The sequence below is a fragment of the Narcine bancroftii genome, chromosome 9 (assembly GCF_036971445.1).
Source record: "Narcine bancroftii isolate sNarBan1 chromosome 9, sNarBan1.hap1, whole genome shotgun sequence".
In the NCBI taxonomy this organism is placed as follows: Eukaryota; Metazoa; Chordata; class Chondrichthyes; order Torpediniformes; family Narcinidae; genus Narcine; species Narcine bancroftii.
Genome location: NC_091477.1, coordinates 103095159 through 103111943, shown reverse-complemented (window position 1 = coordinate 103111943; position 16785 = coordinate 103095159). Strand labels below are relative to the sequence as shown.

At 41.4% G+C, this 16785-nt stretch overlaps 1 protein-coding gene across 5 annotated transcripts in view; it reads right to left on the bottom strand.

Annotated features, from left to right (window-relative positions):
- LOC138742545 (endothelin-converting enzyme 2-like) overlaps positions 1-16785 on the bottom strand; it is a 215691-nt gene that overhangs the window by 77564 nt on the left and 121342 nt on the right. Inside the window, exon 1 of one of the 5 annotated variants that reach the window (XM_069897094.1) lies at positions 2453-2645. The exons of the other annotated variants lie outside the window; for them this stretch is intronic. The gene's annotated coding sequence lies outside the window, so the exon portion shown is untranslated. Of the gene's footprint in view, positions 1-2452; positions 2646-16785 lie in introns of those variants that run through there. 5 annotated transcript variants of the gene reach the window in all.

The window sequence follows — 16785 nt, the reverse complement described above, 5'->3', positions numbered from 1 at the left end:
ATGTCCACTGCAAATTTGAACTTGATGTATCTGAATAGAGCCAATAGAAGGGAAGCTACCCTCAAGTCAACCCTTTTAGATAAAAGCTCTTCTTGCCTCTTTGTCCAGTATTGAATGGTCACTGTGATTTCAATCATCTTAACAGTCTGTAAATGTACAGAAGCGTTTGCAATGAACAGATCATTTATATTTTATGAAATTAATGCAATTATCGTGAAACTTTTCATGTCAGGTAGATGCAAAGTTCCTGTATCTCAATATCTATAGCAAGAAACTGTATGTGTTCACATTTTCAAGGAAGCCCATCATGGAATGTAATTAATAAAGATTATTTTTTTTTAATCCTGCTTCACCCATTGAGTTCCTCCAGCAAGTTTTGCTTTTCTCCAGATTCTAGCATTGCATTGATAAGATTAGAATGATCTTCTTCCCATGACCCCATCATAACATTACAGAACATCTAATTTTATGATTGAGCATGTTCCTGGCCTTGGGTCTAAACCACTATTTCAGATACCCATCCATTAGTTTGCATCACAAGTGCCCAGCTCTGATGAAAGATCAGCAGCCTGCAAGGTTAATTCAGTTATTTTTTCTCTCTTCACAGATGTTGCTTGACCTGCAGGACACATCCAACATGCCCTTTTATTTCACATAGGCTGCAATGTTCTGCGCCACAATTCCAGCATTTTCTCTCTGTCCTGTTCATCTCTCTCCAAATTACAACTGTGATTAATGGACCTCCTACCCCATCTTGCAGCTGGTAACACCACCACTTGCATTAGTCAATCTTAGTCTCCACCTTTCACTCCCTCGAAACCCTACCCTTTCTCTGCAACTTAAAACATACTTTCTATTTTCTAACTGCCCAGCTAGGATTAAAAATCTGATTCAAAAGATTACCCTCTCCACAGATGCTGGCTGAATTGCTCAGCATTTCGTTTTTAATTCATTTACTATCCTGTGTAGCTTTCTGCTTTTTGATCTGCTTCAGTTTGCCAAAATCATTCTGTTAATATACGAGTTCACAGGAGATGATTTTTTTTTTTAAAAAAGAGAATTATTTGCTGAAACAATACTTAAGTCAAACTTGAACGGTTTCTACCCTTTGGCAATTTGATTCTATTTTCCAGGCTGCAGATGCTAAATAGTCAACTACATTTTCTCATGGAGACTGCAGGATTGAAGCCTGGACCAGACAGATTATCATTCTTCAGCAAAGGATTTTGCTTAAATCATCACTTTTTACAATAGTTCTTGCACAAATACAATACGGTTCTGAACAGAAATGCTCAAGCAAGACGCGTTATTAATGAGAAATTCGCCTCCCTTCAAAAACTTTCCCCACAAAATGTGAAATGGCGATTGAAAACCCAATGTCAAAACTTCGAAGGATCATGAACAGCAACAAGTGTTGAGATATTTGCAACCAAGGTGAAATTACCGAATTAAAAAGCTTATATTGCCAATAACGGCTCCACAAAACTTTGTTCTGAAGGGACTGGTGAGAAAGAGCGAGAGGAGATGGACAACGCACAGCTGCGAATCGTCTTGCTGGTGACCATCAGGAAATCAAAGCAACCTGCAAGCAGGGCGAGTCATTCTGGTGGTGAGATCAGACGGAGCGAGCTGCCATTGTGCCCGGCTCCAGATTTTCCGAATGAAAACCACGTCCATTTGGCCCGATTGGGGGGGACACAACAGAGAGAGAGAGAGAGAGACACAATCTCATTCCATTACCTCTCGCAGCTGCAGCCGCTTTCCCTGCGGACTCTACGAGTGGCTGGGTGGGTGCACCGAAAGCCAGATGCGAGGGACGAGCTCTCCGGCCGGGAGCGCTGCCCATTCAATGTCGGAACAGTTCCTAAACAGGAATGTTGGCGATTCCCTGCAAATAACATCGCACTTGTTCGTTCGGGGGACAGAGCCTCCCGTGTTTTGCGTCGACGAACGAGGAAATAAAAACGGTGCACATAGAAACAGGCTGGAGTCTCTGCAGGAGGGGGAATGGTGGGGGGTGGGGTCTGATCTACCGATCACACACACAAAATAAAGGTTTCCCAACGGAAGGTTGCTCATAGAAAGATAAGCAAATGCTAAACCCATTTTACAGGCACTTTTAAAACTAATTAAGCAGCGTTTACCTTCAGAAAAAATCTCGGGAATTCACGTCTCTACTGACGGGTACCTGTGCAACAAGAGCACGCTTTCTTCTGCCTTATATTCAGTGCAACCCAAGATTAAACACAAAAGAAACCATTCTCGAAAGATAAATATGTCGAGAGAATTTTAAAACCAGACGTTTGTACTAATGATATCTTCCCCTGATTTATGATAACATTCGACCCTCGCCTTGTATCTGTTTTTCATTTCAATGGAGACCACGGGTTAGCAGCAAATTTCGGAGAATGAACGTTCCCAGCACCAGGTAAGTGGCGAATGCTTCACTTACGACGTCAATCCCCCGCTGAGAACCACAAACGCAGCAGCTCCAACGACTTCACGCTTGCAAAGACACAAAATCAATCTGCCCGAGGATTGTTCCTGATTCCAGCTTCCGCCGTTTCTTCTCGCTCCAGCTCTTCCCACTTGGACTCAAAAAGGGAAGTAACAAATTCCTCGCACCCAGCTATTGTCTCAAGGTATGGCTTGGCTCCAGTGCCTTTCGTTCAACCAGTAGCAGGAGAGGAAACCCTTCCCTTTCCCTGGCTCTTTGCCCTCGTCCAATGAGAATACGAGCCCCGTCGGCACGCTCCGGGCTCGCACTGGAGGAAGCGAGAGGCGCGGGGGGGGGGATGTTGCATATCGAGAGCTGAGTGGCTCCGAAATCGCCGCAGACTCCGGGAAACGTGGAGGTTTGGGGCACCAGGGAATGAACAAAGGCTCCAAACATTCCAAGAGCTTGTTCAGTGAAATCGTTTCATTTGGGTCATCAAATCAAGGATATACCACGTCACAAAATGTTAGTTAGATATTAATATCAACCGTTTCTTTAAATCGGTGCTTTTCAAGCTGTCCCCTTCAACCTACATGCCAATTTAAGAAACCCCTGGGTCAGACGTGCTCTGTGATTAGTGAAGGAATTGCTAAGGGTGGGAAGGGAAGGTTGAGAATCACTGCTCTAGACCCAATTGTTCCTGAAATATTTTGCTTTGGAGTTATGAAACTGTGAACATAATGAGGTAATTAAAACAGTGGTTTCAACTTTTTCTTTCCACTCACATACCACCTTAAGCAATCCCTTATTAATCACAGAGCACCTATGGCATAGGGATTGCTTAAGATGGAATGTGAGTTTAGGGGCCTTAAATGGATTAACCCTCATCTTAATACTGCAAAAATCCATTTTGTACAGATATTAGTCCTTTGACATGAGCAATAAATAATTTCCAGTTTTGGTATATTTTGTAGGCCAGAAGGCATAGATAAGAATAAAGGTTTTTGGCATCAAATTTATTGGACTTTAGGTATTTCAATCTGGAGAAAGAACATGGAAAAAATAGTGTTCTGTAGATGACTACTGACTGCATATGTAACACAGACTACAGACTTGGTGAGGATTGGTGCAGTTCCCAATACAGTATGGTACTCAATATTCAGTTTAGTTCAATAATAGTGTATTGTACTTAATTTCCAGTCCAATGGCATTGTATCCAAATTCCAGTTCAGTTAGACTAGATACGATTCCCAAGTCAGTTCAATACCATATTTAATTACCAGTTCCATTCAATGATACCGTATCTAATTTTCAATTAAGTTCAATGGTACTGTACCCAATTTGCAGTTCAGTTCAACACTGTACCCATTTCCTAGTTATTGAATCTAGTTTAGAATTCCATGAAATAGTAATAACCAAATTCCAGTTCAGTTCAATACCAGACCAACTTCCCAACCAATTCAATGAGTCTGCACCTGATTTCCTTTAAGTTTAATGATGCTGAGTTCAATAGCTAACTTTCAATGCAGTTTAATTATACCATTCCTAGTTCAGCTCTTTCATACTATATCTAATTCTCTGTTCAGTTCAATAATACTTCACTCAATGCAGTTCATGTGAGAAAAGATAAGCAACTAATTAACAAGGAAGTTGAGAAAGATTTCTTGAGCTGTATGCTGGGTCTTCAAATGTTTTTTTTTAATATTCAGGGACATGCATAAAAAAGATTCAATTAACCTCATTTGAAAAAGCATCTACATATTTTATGTCTAGAGTTAGTCTGAGTTATGCTTTTTTTTAAAAAATGAAAATACTGGAAGTAGTCAAGCATCTTCTGTGGAGAAGAAAATAGTTAATATTCCAAGTTGGAAACATTTTTTTATCAATGAAAACTCTTTGACCTGAAAAGTTAACTCTATTTTTCTCACTTCTCAGTGCCTAATCCACTGAGTATTACCAAATTTATTTCTGATTTCCAGTATTATATTTGTTGATTTTTGTTTATTCCTTAATGTTGTTAATAATTTAATGGATGTCTTGCATCACATGTACCATCCTGACCTGGAAATATATTGCCATTCCTTCTTAGTTGTGGAATCCATATCCTGGAAATGACAATCCAATTTTTGCTCCTTCACCAAAAGGAGATATCAGGGGTAAGATTTTTTTACACAGAGGGTTGTGGGTGCCGAGAATGCCTTGCCAGGGGTGGTAATGGAGGCTGAAACATTAGGGGCATTGAACAGAGTCTTAGACAGGCTTATGGACAAAAGGAAAATAGAGCATTTCGAGGTAAGAAAGGTTTGTTTTTTTGGTAGGAATATATAAGTCCGCACAATTTAAAAGATTGATAGGCCTGTACCATATTGTAATGTTCTATCTAAAAGAACTATGGCAATCTAAGATATGTCATCACTATTTTCTCAAGGGGAATTAGGGAAGGACAGTGCTGGCACCCACTGCCACCACCACCCAAAAGAGTCCAATACCACAAAATAGGTAGCAGTCCTTGGATGAAATTTCATGAATACACCATTTGTTTCTGAAATTTTTTTTAATTGAGAAATTCTGCACAAATGGAAGCTTGATATATTTAATGTTTTAAAGATACCAATCAAAAATTTTAACTTCAAGTGCTCTTCAAGGGCATGTCAAGCTTTCATTTTTGTGTGTGTGTGTGTGTGTGTGTGAGATTCTCAAATACCATTTTCAGTTGAGCATGTTTTATGTTTTTTAAGTGTCCTAGACACACATGCAGAAATGGGGACCTGAATCTATCTGAGCACCTTCATGCTGAATTTGTCTTCATAAAATTGGATTTTTCTCTTCTAAAACTTATCCTGGCTGGCTGCACTGGAGTTTAGTACAGTTGCTGTAGAGCATTGGATCTGAGATCAATATACAGGACCATAAATGCGGTAGTGAGGATCATTGGGGTCTCCCTTCTTTCCCCACCCCCCACCCCCACATCTTAAATCCCCCACAATTGATGTGATCTACTGGTATCATTGTCTGAAGAGGGCTTGCAAAATCATTAAGGACCCCCAGCATCTTCTAGCTACTCACATCAGGAAATAGATACAGAAGTATCATAGCCAGAACAAACAGCTTCTTCCCACGGGCAGTTTCCTTCCATATAAGATGGGAAAGTTAAGTTAAAAAAGCAAGCCTGCAGATGCTGTGGCCTAATGGAAAACACAAAAGTGCTGGAGATAGTTAAGATAAGTCATGTTGACTGCCTGGCAATATACTACTCTGAAGTAGAATCAATATAGTCAAGCGTCAGAACACCTAACCAGCCAACCTGCATTCCCTGATGTTCATTATTTATTATTTAAGATGGATGAATTACTCACTAATCAGTGGTTAGTTCCTCAGAAGCTGGAATCTCCCCACCATTGTAGCACCCCACAGATTCTGCCAGCCACGATCCAGGCTCTTACAAACTTTTACAGTGTGCCAAGAATGCTGAATGGCAGGAAATCTCTAGCTAAATGCAACCCCAGGAAGAAACTTTTCATCATCTAGAATGAGAGAATGGCACATTGTAGAAGAAAACTAAAAGACGTGATGGAAAATCTAATAATAAATATCTTGCAAAAAATAAATTTTTAAAAGGAAATGAAGTTGTTTTCTACTTTCTTTAAAACCCTAATCATTTTGAAAGATAGGGAGGACTACTTTTCCAAAGCAATTAGGCTCTAAAGGACCTTGGTTTCTATCTAGTCATAGCACCTGCAAAAGAAATGTGTTCAGACAGAAAATCAGATTTTGTTTTCAGTCTGCTGAACAGATTGGCATTTCAAACAGAGTTCAGTTGATTGAAAACTGCTTTGCTGCTTTATCGGAACCAAGAAAAAAGAGAAAAGTCACACATGAGGATCCTGTGTTAGTACCCAATGGTTCTGTCTGAAAGTGGAGATAAAACTGGATGGGATCTCAGGAAATCCAACAGAAATAATGATACGAGGTGCAGCCTCACCATGTAATGTGTGTTATCTCAGTAGATGAAAAGCAGAAGTTTTACTTCTGTGGCAAAGAGAGAAAAAGTGGAAGAGTACACTTTAAGGATTATAAAGGACAGAGAAAATTAAACAGGGGATCTTGAAAACTAGCTGATCAGGGAACAGTGTCAAGGTTGGTCAGATCATCCTGGAAAATGTTTGGGTAAATGGCAGAAAGTCAGAATCTGGAAGTATCTAGCTGAGAGGGATCCCAGGGAAGTATGCACACTTGCTCTGTCAGGGAGTTTGGAATGGCAAGTGGTTGCTTTACCGGTTTAAGGATAAGGGAAATGGAGAGCTGGAATGGGGGTGAGCAGATGCTGGGTGGAAGCAACTAGACATTGAGAAACCTATTACTTATAACATTGGTATAGATGTGAATGAGCTCCTTATAACAAGTAAAATGTCTGCTTATTTAACTATAGAAAATATATCAAAATTCTAAATGAAGTGACAGGTTAGGTATCGCCTCTCCCTGTTCCCCAGAACACCCTCCTCAACAAGCAACGGGGGAGGTTGGTGCTTCTTTAAATTTCTCCATTAGCCAGTTAGCTGCAGCCAATAAAAAGAAGTAAAGTCAAGCAGAGCAGTCATTGTAGAGGGGCCATTGTAGGGGTTGGACTTTGAGGCTTTGGTGAGTGGAGGTGCAAGAGTTGAGGCAAGGTAAGGACATGTTTCTAATTCTTTGCTCTTGAACAGACAGAGGGAATGGCATCACATGCTCCTCTTACAGAATGTGGATATTCAGGGAAGCCAACAGTATCCCTGATGACTTCATCTGTGAGAAGTGCATCCAACTGTAGCTCCTTGCAGACCATGTTAGGAAATTGGAGCTGGAGCTGGATGAAATCTGGATCATTCAAGGGGATGAGCAGATGATAGACAGGAATTACTGGGACAAAAATCACACCTAGAAGGCAGGATGGAGGTGGGTGAGTGACAGTCAAGAGAGGGAAAGGGAGTAGGCAGGCATTACCTACCTATGCCCATTCCCTTCAGAAACAAATATACTACTTTGGATATTGCTGAGGGGGATGACCTATCTAGGCCAGGCAGCAGCCAGACCAAGAGCACTGTTGTCAGCTCTGCACCTCAGAAAGGAAGGGTGAAGACATGGAGAGCAATAGTCATGGGGAATTTATAGTCGGGGGATCAAACAGGAAATTCTGCTGCAGTGAAAGAGACACCAGGATAATGTGTTGCCTCCTGGGTGCTCAGGTCCAGGATGTATCTGAGTGAGTGCAGAATATTCTTAAGGGGGAAGAGTAAGTACCCAGAGGTTGTGATATATATTGGTAACAATAACATAAGCAGGAGTGGGGTAGAGTCCTGCAGAATAATTTTAGTGAGTTAGATAGAGGCTAAAGAGCAGGATCTCCAGGGTGGTCATCTCTGGAATACAGCTGGTGCCAGGAAGTAGGGAAGGTCAGGACAAGATGTATGGCTGAAGAGATGGTGCAGGGGCATGATTTCAAGTTATTTGATCATCGGAACCTTTTCTGGGAAGGGATGAACTGTACAAGTGGGACGGGTTGCCCTCAAACTTGAGGGGTACCAATCTCCTGGCAGGGAGGTTTGCTAATGCTGTTGGTGGTGGAAGGGGTGGGGGTTAAAATATTTTTACAGGGGGTGGGAACCAAAGTGAAGAGGCAGAGGAAAAGGCATTGGCATACAAATGGAGACAGCTGGTAGATAGTTTGTGTGGAAGGACAGGCAGATAGGGCAAAATTGCAGCCAGTGAAATGAGTTGCAATGCAACAAGGACACAAAGTCAAAAGTAACAAACACAGGGCTAAAGGTTTTGTATTTAAATGCATGCAGCATAAGAAGTAAAGTAGATGACCTTGTAATACAGCTACACATTGGCAGGTATGATGTTGTGGCCATCACAGAGTCATGGCTAAAGAATGGATGTCATTGGGAGCTTAATACCCAAGGATACACAGTGTATTGAAAGGATAGTGAGGTAAGCAGAGGGGGTGGGGGTGGCTCTGGTAGTAAGCAAATACATTAAACCATTAGAAAGACGTGACATAAGATCAGAAGATATAGAATTATTGTGGGTTGAGTTAAGAAATGGCAAGGGTAAAAAGACACTGTTGGCAGTTATATTACAGACCTCCAAAAATAGCTGGGATGTGGACAGCAAATTACAACAGCAAAAAGAAAGGGTGTGACAGAAGGGCAATGTTATGAGTGTCATGGGGGATTTTAACATGCAAATGGATTGGAAAAACTAGGTTGAGACTAGATATCAAGAGAGAGAATTTGTAGAAAGCCTATGAGATGGCTTGTTGACGAACCTACAGGGGAATCGGCTGCACTGGATTGGGTGTTGTGTAATGCACCAAAGGTGATTAGAGATCTTCGAATAAAGGCATATGATTGAGTTCAATTTGATATTTAACAAAGAGAAACCAAGTCAGATGTGTCAGGAATTACAATGGCATGAGAGAGGAACTGGCCAAAGTAAATTGGAAGGGGACACTAGTAGGGAAGGCAGAAGAGCAGCAATGGATTTAGTTTCTGCTAGAGAGGAACTAGCCAAAGTAAATTGGAAGAGGACACTAGTAGGGAAGGTGGAAGAGCAGCAATGGATTTACTTTCTGCTAGAAATGAGGAAGGTGCAGGATAAATACATAACAAAAAAGAGGATATATTCAAATGGAAAAATTACACAACTGTGGCTAACAAGGGAAGTCAAAGCCAACATAAAAACAAAAGAGAGGGCACACAAGGAAACAAAAATTAGTGGGAAGGTAAGAGGATTGAAAAGTTTTTTAAAACTTGCAGAAGATCATTTAAAAACTCACAAGGAGGGAAAACATGAAGTACAAAAGTAGGCTGGTAAATAATATCAAACATACAAAAAGCTTATTTGAGGATATAAAGAGTAAAAGGGAGGTGAGAGTAGATATAGATCCACTAGAAATTGATGCTGGAGTAATTATAATGGGAGACAGAGTTAGCAGAAAATCTAAATTATATTTTGCATCATTCACTATGGAAAGCATTAGCAGTGTTCCAGATATCAAAGAGTATCAGGGTAAGGAAGTGACTGCAGTTACTATTTCAAGGGAGATGTTCAGAAAGCTGAATGGTCTAAGGGTGAACAAGTCTCCTGGACCAGATGTATTGCACCCTCAGGTTTTGAAAGAAATGGCAGTAGAGATTGTAATGATCTCTCAAAAATCAATAAATTCAGGTATGGTCCCAGAGGACTGGAAAATACTATTCAAGAAGGGATGGAGGCAGTACAAAGTAAATTATAGACCAGTTAGTGGTTGGGAAGATGTTAGAGTTGATTGTCAAGGATGAGGTTATGGAGTACTTGGAGGTACATATCAAGATGAGCCAAAGTTTCCTTAAGGTTTCCTTAAGGCTTGCTTGACAAACCTATTGGAATTCTTTGAAAAAGTGACAAGTAGGCTGGATAAGGGAGATGCAGTAGATGCTGTGTAATTGGACTTTCAGAAGGCCTTTGACAAGGTGCAACACATGTGGGTACTTAACAAAATAAGAGCCCATGGATTAATGGTAAATATACAACCATGGATAGAGCATTGCTGGTCAGCAAGAATCAGGGAGTCAGAATACAGGCTCATATTCTGTTTGGCTGCCAGTTGCAAGTGGTGTTCCACGGCAGTTGGGGGGGAGGGGGTGTTGGGTGTTGGATATGAAGGTAGGTGGAGGAGCAGGGAGGGTTGAAGAAACAGGCTGGCTGCAGGACTTAAACAAATTAGGAAAATGGGCAGAGAAGTGGCAAACGAAATAGAATGTTGGAAAGTTTACGGTCATGCACTTTGGTAGAAAAATTAGATGGGAGAACATTGAAAATACCCAGATGCAAAGAGACTTGTGAGTCCTCGTGTAGAATAGCCTGAAGGTAAAGGTGGTGAAGAAGGCAAATGCAAAGCTGGCATTCATTTCAAGAGGAATAGAAGAGCAAAGATGTGATGTTGAGTCTTTATAAGTCAGTGATGAGACCTTACTAGGAGTATTGTGAGCAGTTTTGGGCTCTTCATTTAAAAAGGATGCATTGACTTTAGAGAGGTTTCAGAGGGGGTTCACAAGGATGATTCTGGGAAGGAAATGGTATGAGGAGCATTGTGATCATTGGCATTTAGGAAAATGAGGGGGAAATCTCATTGAAACATTTTGAATATTGAAAGGCATAGTCAGATTAGATGTGGAAAGGTTGTTTCCCATGTTGGGAGGGTATAGGACAAGAGGTCACAACTTCAGGATTGAAGAGCATCTGTTTAGGACAGAGATCCATAAGAATTTCTTTAGACAGGGGGTGGTAAACCTGTGGAATTTGTTGCCACATGGGTTGTGGAGGCCAGGTTATTGGGTGTATTTAAGGCAGGTTCTTGATTAGACAGGCCATCAAAGGTTGTGGTTGTGGGGAGAAGGTCGGGCTTGGGACTGAGTTGGAAAATGGTCAGGACATGATTAAATGGCAGGGAAGATCTGATGGGCTGAAGAGTCTATTTCTGCTCCTATATTTTGTGGTCTTGTGCCATTGGTGTATTTGTTTTAAAGAGCGACATTTTTTGAAGTGAGTTTTTGGTGCCAAATAATGTAACAAATTTACAATCACTATTAAAATAATTTTATGAAAAGCTTCAGAGGATTAACTTCACCGGTTTATCAATGTTACACAGGTGGGTCCACAATGTAATGCATGTTTACTGTTTCATTTGTAGACCAAGCTAATTTTTATCTCTGACTTGTATCTCTTTCAACCTACTTTTCTACTCTCTTTAAATTAACAAGATTTGGCCATTTGAATTAATGGTAAGAAAATCATGTGGGCTATGCTATTTTCGGAAAGTTATTAAAATAGTCCAGAACTCTACTGTTCTAATGGTCTCTGTGTGTTGGAGTAGCATACCGTAGTTTCATGATACTCAATTAATAATCCAAAGACTTGTGAACAAAAACTCAAATCCCCCAAGATAGGGGTGGCCAACATTTTTGGATGTGGACCACATACGGAAAAATATAAGGAGTAACAGACCAAACAATATTAAGACGAGCAGTTTTCAACCAGTTACATTGCAAGACAATTGGTGTTTTTAGACCACAAAACCCTTGTGCCATCAAAAGTTTATTTTCTATCAAAATAACTATACGGCATTCTTTGGCTTGGCTTCGCGGACGAAGATTTATGGAGGGGGTAAAAAGTCCACGTCAGCTGCAGGCTCGTTTGTGGCTGACCAGTCCGATGCGGGACAGGCAGACACGATTGCAGCGGTTGCAAGGGAAAATTGGTTGGTTGGGGTTGGGTGTTGGGTTTTTCCTCCTTTGCCTTTTGTCAGTGAGGTGGGCTCTGCGGTCTTCTTCAAAGGAGGCTGCTGCCCGCCAAACTGTGAGGCGCCAAGATGCACGGTTTGAGGCGTTATCAGCCCACTGGCGGTGGTCAATGTGGCAGGCACCAAGAGATTTCTTTAGGCAGTCCTTGTACCTTTTCTTTGGTGCACCTCTGTCACGGTGGCCAGTGGAGAGCTCGCCATATAATACGATCTTACGGCATTACTGAACAGCTTAACTGTCGGTATTTACTTGATGTACTCACATGTTACAGTAGGCATTTATATATAACCATATAAACATATAACAATTCTGTATCTGCTGCTCTTAAATTTAATTTAAATGAATACAGTAAAATTCTTTAAATGTTAATTCAAAAAGCAGTGCAAAATACAAACAGGAGAAAAGATCAAAAATCACAAGGCATTCTTCAAAATTCCTCTGCAACTCTCTGAATACAGTTCATGGCCCAGGTATCCTACCTTAATGATAATGATACAATGTATAAATCTTTAGATGGGCTATTAAATATAGGCTATTAAAATTAACAGATTCCTTGAAAATCAAACAAACCTACTTCCCCATGAGTTCTGTGAAAAAGTATTAATTTTCCCACCGAGTCAGAAATTTTCAGCACTTCTTTGCTATTTTCTGTAATTTCGATCCTGCTATGTTTAATCATCTAAAGTTTAAAAAAAAATAACTGGGGGAAATGCTTTTATCAATGAGTAGTAGTTGTTCAAAATGGCAGCAACATCTAGCATTGAAACGAAAATGCAATGTACATACAGTGCAATTTATTGCGAGAGACTATGTTCAAATGGGTCAAATTCCATTTTATTTTTAAAATTCACCCTGGGCCACTTAAAAATAGGCAATCCTGCCCCATGACAAATAGGAAATTTAATTTCAGTCAGTAAAAACTGAAATAAAGAATTAATATTCATGGTTAACTAGATACTGTAGGGTAAACTTGGTGAAGGATGCTAAATGGCCTTACCAGATCTGGCCTCTTTGACTCCAGACCTGTAACAATATGTTAACATGTAAAGATCAACTCTAACCTATGCAACCCTTCCTCTAAGGCACACATGTCAAACTCTGGCCCGCGGGCCAAATTTGGCCCCCGATATAATTATATTTGGCCCCCAAGATCATTTCAAAAATGTATTAGAGGTGGCCCGCCCTGCAGTGAGAGCCGATGCTGTTTTTTGGTAATGTCACCCCCACCATCCTCCCCCTTCATTGCACATCCTTCCCCATTGTAACACGAGAAATTGTAACACGAGAAGTCTGTCGATGTCTTCAGCCGGCAAGCCAGTTGGAAGACTCCCCGCACAACCAGTCACTTCTCCCACCTGTCGAGCGGTGCGGCGGATGGGCGAGCACCTGTGATTTCCTGTCGGCGCGACGGGCATGGCAGGCTGCGCGCGGCCCCCGGGCAGCGCGAGCCCCGCGCGGCCCCCGGGCAGCGCGAGCCCCGCGCGACTGGCACCGGATGGCCCTTCCACAGCGCGAGCGCACTTCTCCCGGTCACCACGCCCTTCAGCGCTTGCACCCGCGCGGACCCCAGGGACGGCTGGGTCGGCCCTGCATGTGAAGAGAGCGATGGTGGCTGTCCGCAAAGGCTGATCGGCAGCGCGCTGGGCCTGAGTGGGTGGGTAAGCAGGGGTGGGCAGAGGGTGTAGGTGAGGAGTAATGGGCAGGGGAAGTTATGGTGGTGCGAGGGGCAGTTAGAGGGAGGGATGAGTAGAAGGAGGGGTGGATAGGGAAGAGGTAAAAGGGGAGGGGCAGGGCAAGTAGGGGAGGGGTGATTAGAGGGTGAGAGACGGGTAGAGGGAGGAACAGGTTGAGGGGAGAGGCTGTAGAGGGGCGTGTATAGGATGGGGTGGGTAGAGGCAGAGCGAGTGGAGTGAGGGGTGAGTAGAGGTTGGGTAAAGGACTGGTCAGGTAGAAGGATGGTGGGTCAAGGGTGAATAGAGGCCTAGAGCCTGAGGAGTGAGCAGGAAATGCTGAGTCCTGATGCAGGCTAAAATGGACACAGCCTGTGAATGCTGACTACATCTCCACAGGGACCAAATATGTTTCCCTCAGGTCAAGCAAAGGGTGAACTTGAGCTACCAACTCCTGACCTGTAACATTATCCTCCAAAAGTTATATCCTAAAGTTTAACATTACATATGTTGAAAGAAGAGAAAACATGCAGATGTTGTTGAAAATTTTCAATAAATATTTAGTTCGGCCCTCAACTTAGTCCAAGTTTTTAATTTTGGCCCTCCGTGAATTTGAGTTTGACACCTGCTCTAAAGCAACCTCCCCAATATGATATAGCTCTCTACCTTTATCAGTATAATTTCTCCCTCTCTCCCTCTTTTGTTCTGTGTCTTTGTGAGGCTCCCAATGCCAAATACTGATTACCTGGATTCTGGGACAATTTTCCATCATCTGGCAGCCTGTGGATGCTTGTAGGATGGGAGAGCGATCTTTAGAAGGAAAGGTATTATTATAAAAGTTTACCTTATTCACAGAAATATTGTGCAAGAGATCTGAACATATTATTGAAAATATATTTGAATAGAAAGTTGGATCGAAATAGATTTAAAGATGTAGGCAAACCCTTGAACAACAGCATCATGAGTTCCCTGTTTGTTCTCAATACCACCCCCCCCCCCCTAAAAGCATGTCAAATGCCTTCTTAATTGACCCGTTCACCTGGGTCACCACTTTCATGAAACTATGTAACTGCATTGTCTCTCTGATCTACAACAATCGCCAGGGCCCCTACCATTTACTCTGTAAGCCATATCCTGATTTGAATAAACAAAATGCAATATCTCTAATCTGTTAAGGATCCATTTGCCACTCCTTGGCCCACATTTCCCAACTTATCTTGATCTTGATATAAACTTAGATATTGTTGCGCACTGTCCCCTACAGCATCAATTTTTGGTGTTATCTGCACATTGTGATCACCCTTTCCCAAGGGGTCTCGCACAACAAGATTACTAATTAATTTTGCCTTGTTGCACAACATGCAGTCCGGAATTTCATGCTCTCTAGTTGGTTTCCTGACATATTGGTTGAGGAGATTATCCTTTACATCCCAGGAACTCATCTTCCACTGTTTTGCAATCAGTTAGGTTCTCCCACTCTATATGCATATTAAACTTACCTGGGATGAGCATTTCCTGTACTCTGCCACTACTTGGGTAACACCAAAACATGTAACTTATTAATAAAATATCTAGAGCACAATTGGAATGGATAAACATTATCAGAAAGATCCTTTAGAAATATTTATTTTGGCTTAGTAAATATTTTTTTAAATCTATGTTTAGCACAACTTCTTTACTTGCTATATTTTTGGAGGAATTCCATAAATTTACATTAATGTATTAAAATTCAAACTTCAGATTTATTGTCAGATTATACACATCACATACAACATGAGATCATTTTACTTGTGGACCAGGCAGAATTTATACTTATGAGTATTGCAAAAAATAGAGCAGGGGGCTAAGTGTTCAGCCCTGTTGTACTCCAGTACTGATGAAGATTGTGGATATGTTCTTACCAATCTGCACTGATTGTGGTCTGGATGAGAAGAAATCCAGGAGCCAATTACAGAGAGGGGTGTTGAGGCCCAGGTCTTGGAGTTGGCTAACCAGTTTTGAAGGGATGATGATGTTGTCGAATGCCAAACTGTAGTCAATAAAGAGCATCTTTGCAGTCCAGGTGTTCCAGGGCTTTTTGTAGAGCCAGTGAGGTGGCATCTGCCATAGACCTGTTGCTGTAGTAGACAAATTGGAACTGATCTATGTCACTGCTCAAACAGCAGCTGATATGCTTCAACACCAGCCTCTCAAAACACTTCTTCACTGTGGATGTGAGTACCACTGATAAGTAGTCATTTAGGGAGGTTATCACACTCTTCTTGGGCACAGGTACAATTGGGCTCAGGTACAATGTTTTAAACAGATGGGGTACAACACCCTGCCAGAGGGGAGTTGTTGATATCTGTGAATACATTGACTCAGCACAGGTTGAAAGTACTAAGCCAGGCCATTCTGACTAGACCGGAGGATTCACTCACATCATTCTCAGATACTAACACCACCGGATGTGAAGGTGAACAATGGCTCTTCCTTGTACTGATGGTCAAACTGGGAGAAGAAAGCAGTGAGTTCATCTGGGAGTAAAGCTCTGCAGTCTTCCTACGGCATCAGATTTGGTTTTGTAGCAGATTATGTTATTTAGGCCCTTCATTTTTTCCATTCTTGTCTGGATAGCTTCTTCATTATCTTAATGCACATCCATTTAATAGTTGATGCTTGATCCTTCCAACCTTTCAAAATTAATTTTTCCAACCTATTTCATTAAAAATGGGTGTATAAAACAAAAATCATCTATTTTGCCATAAGAATTCACTTTAATCCTTCTTCATCTATCTCATTTTCTCATTTAAAGCACTCCTTCAAGTCTCTTGCCAGCTTCTTTATCATATGTCCTATTATTTAATTTATGCTGATTTTTCCTTTTTAATAATACTGTATTCCCATGGGACATTGCTGACTCAGTAATGAAGCTATACGAATTGAGGTTGTTCTTCTCATTGTTGTTGTTGGATGTATATACTGCACTTGATCTCCAATTTAAATCATATAGCCTGCCTTATCTGCATCTCCAGTGATTTTTCAGAATGGAACTCCATTCTCTCTATTTCTAAATGGATTTAATTGAAAATAAGATTCTATAATGGATTTAAATGAAAATAAGATTCTATAGCCCCTTTCCAATGGAACCTTGTCCCAGAAATTGATGGCTAATTTACTGGTTAAGGGCCCAGTGGAAAAGGGAAAGTATCAGCCCGGTGGCATCAAATGACGTAAAATCACGCCGGGGATTGATGGCTTTGACCCCCTATTCATATCCCCGGCATGTGCTGATTAAACCAGTGGGAAAAGGACAAGTGGCATTCCTGGACTATTGTTGAAGGTAGACTCTCCTATCCCCCGGGGATGACTTGTG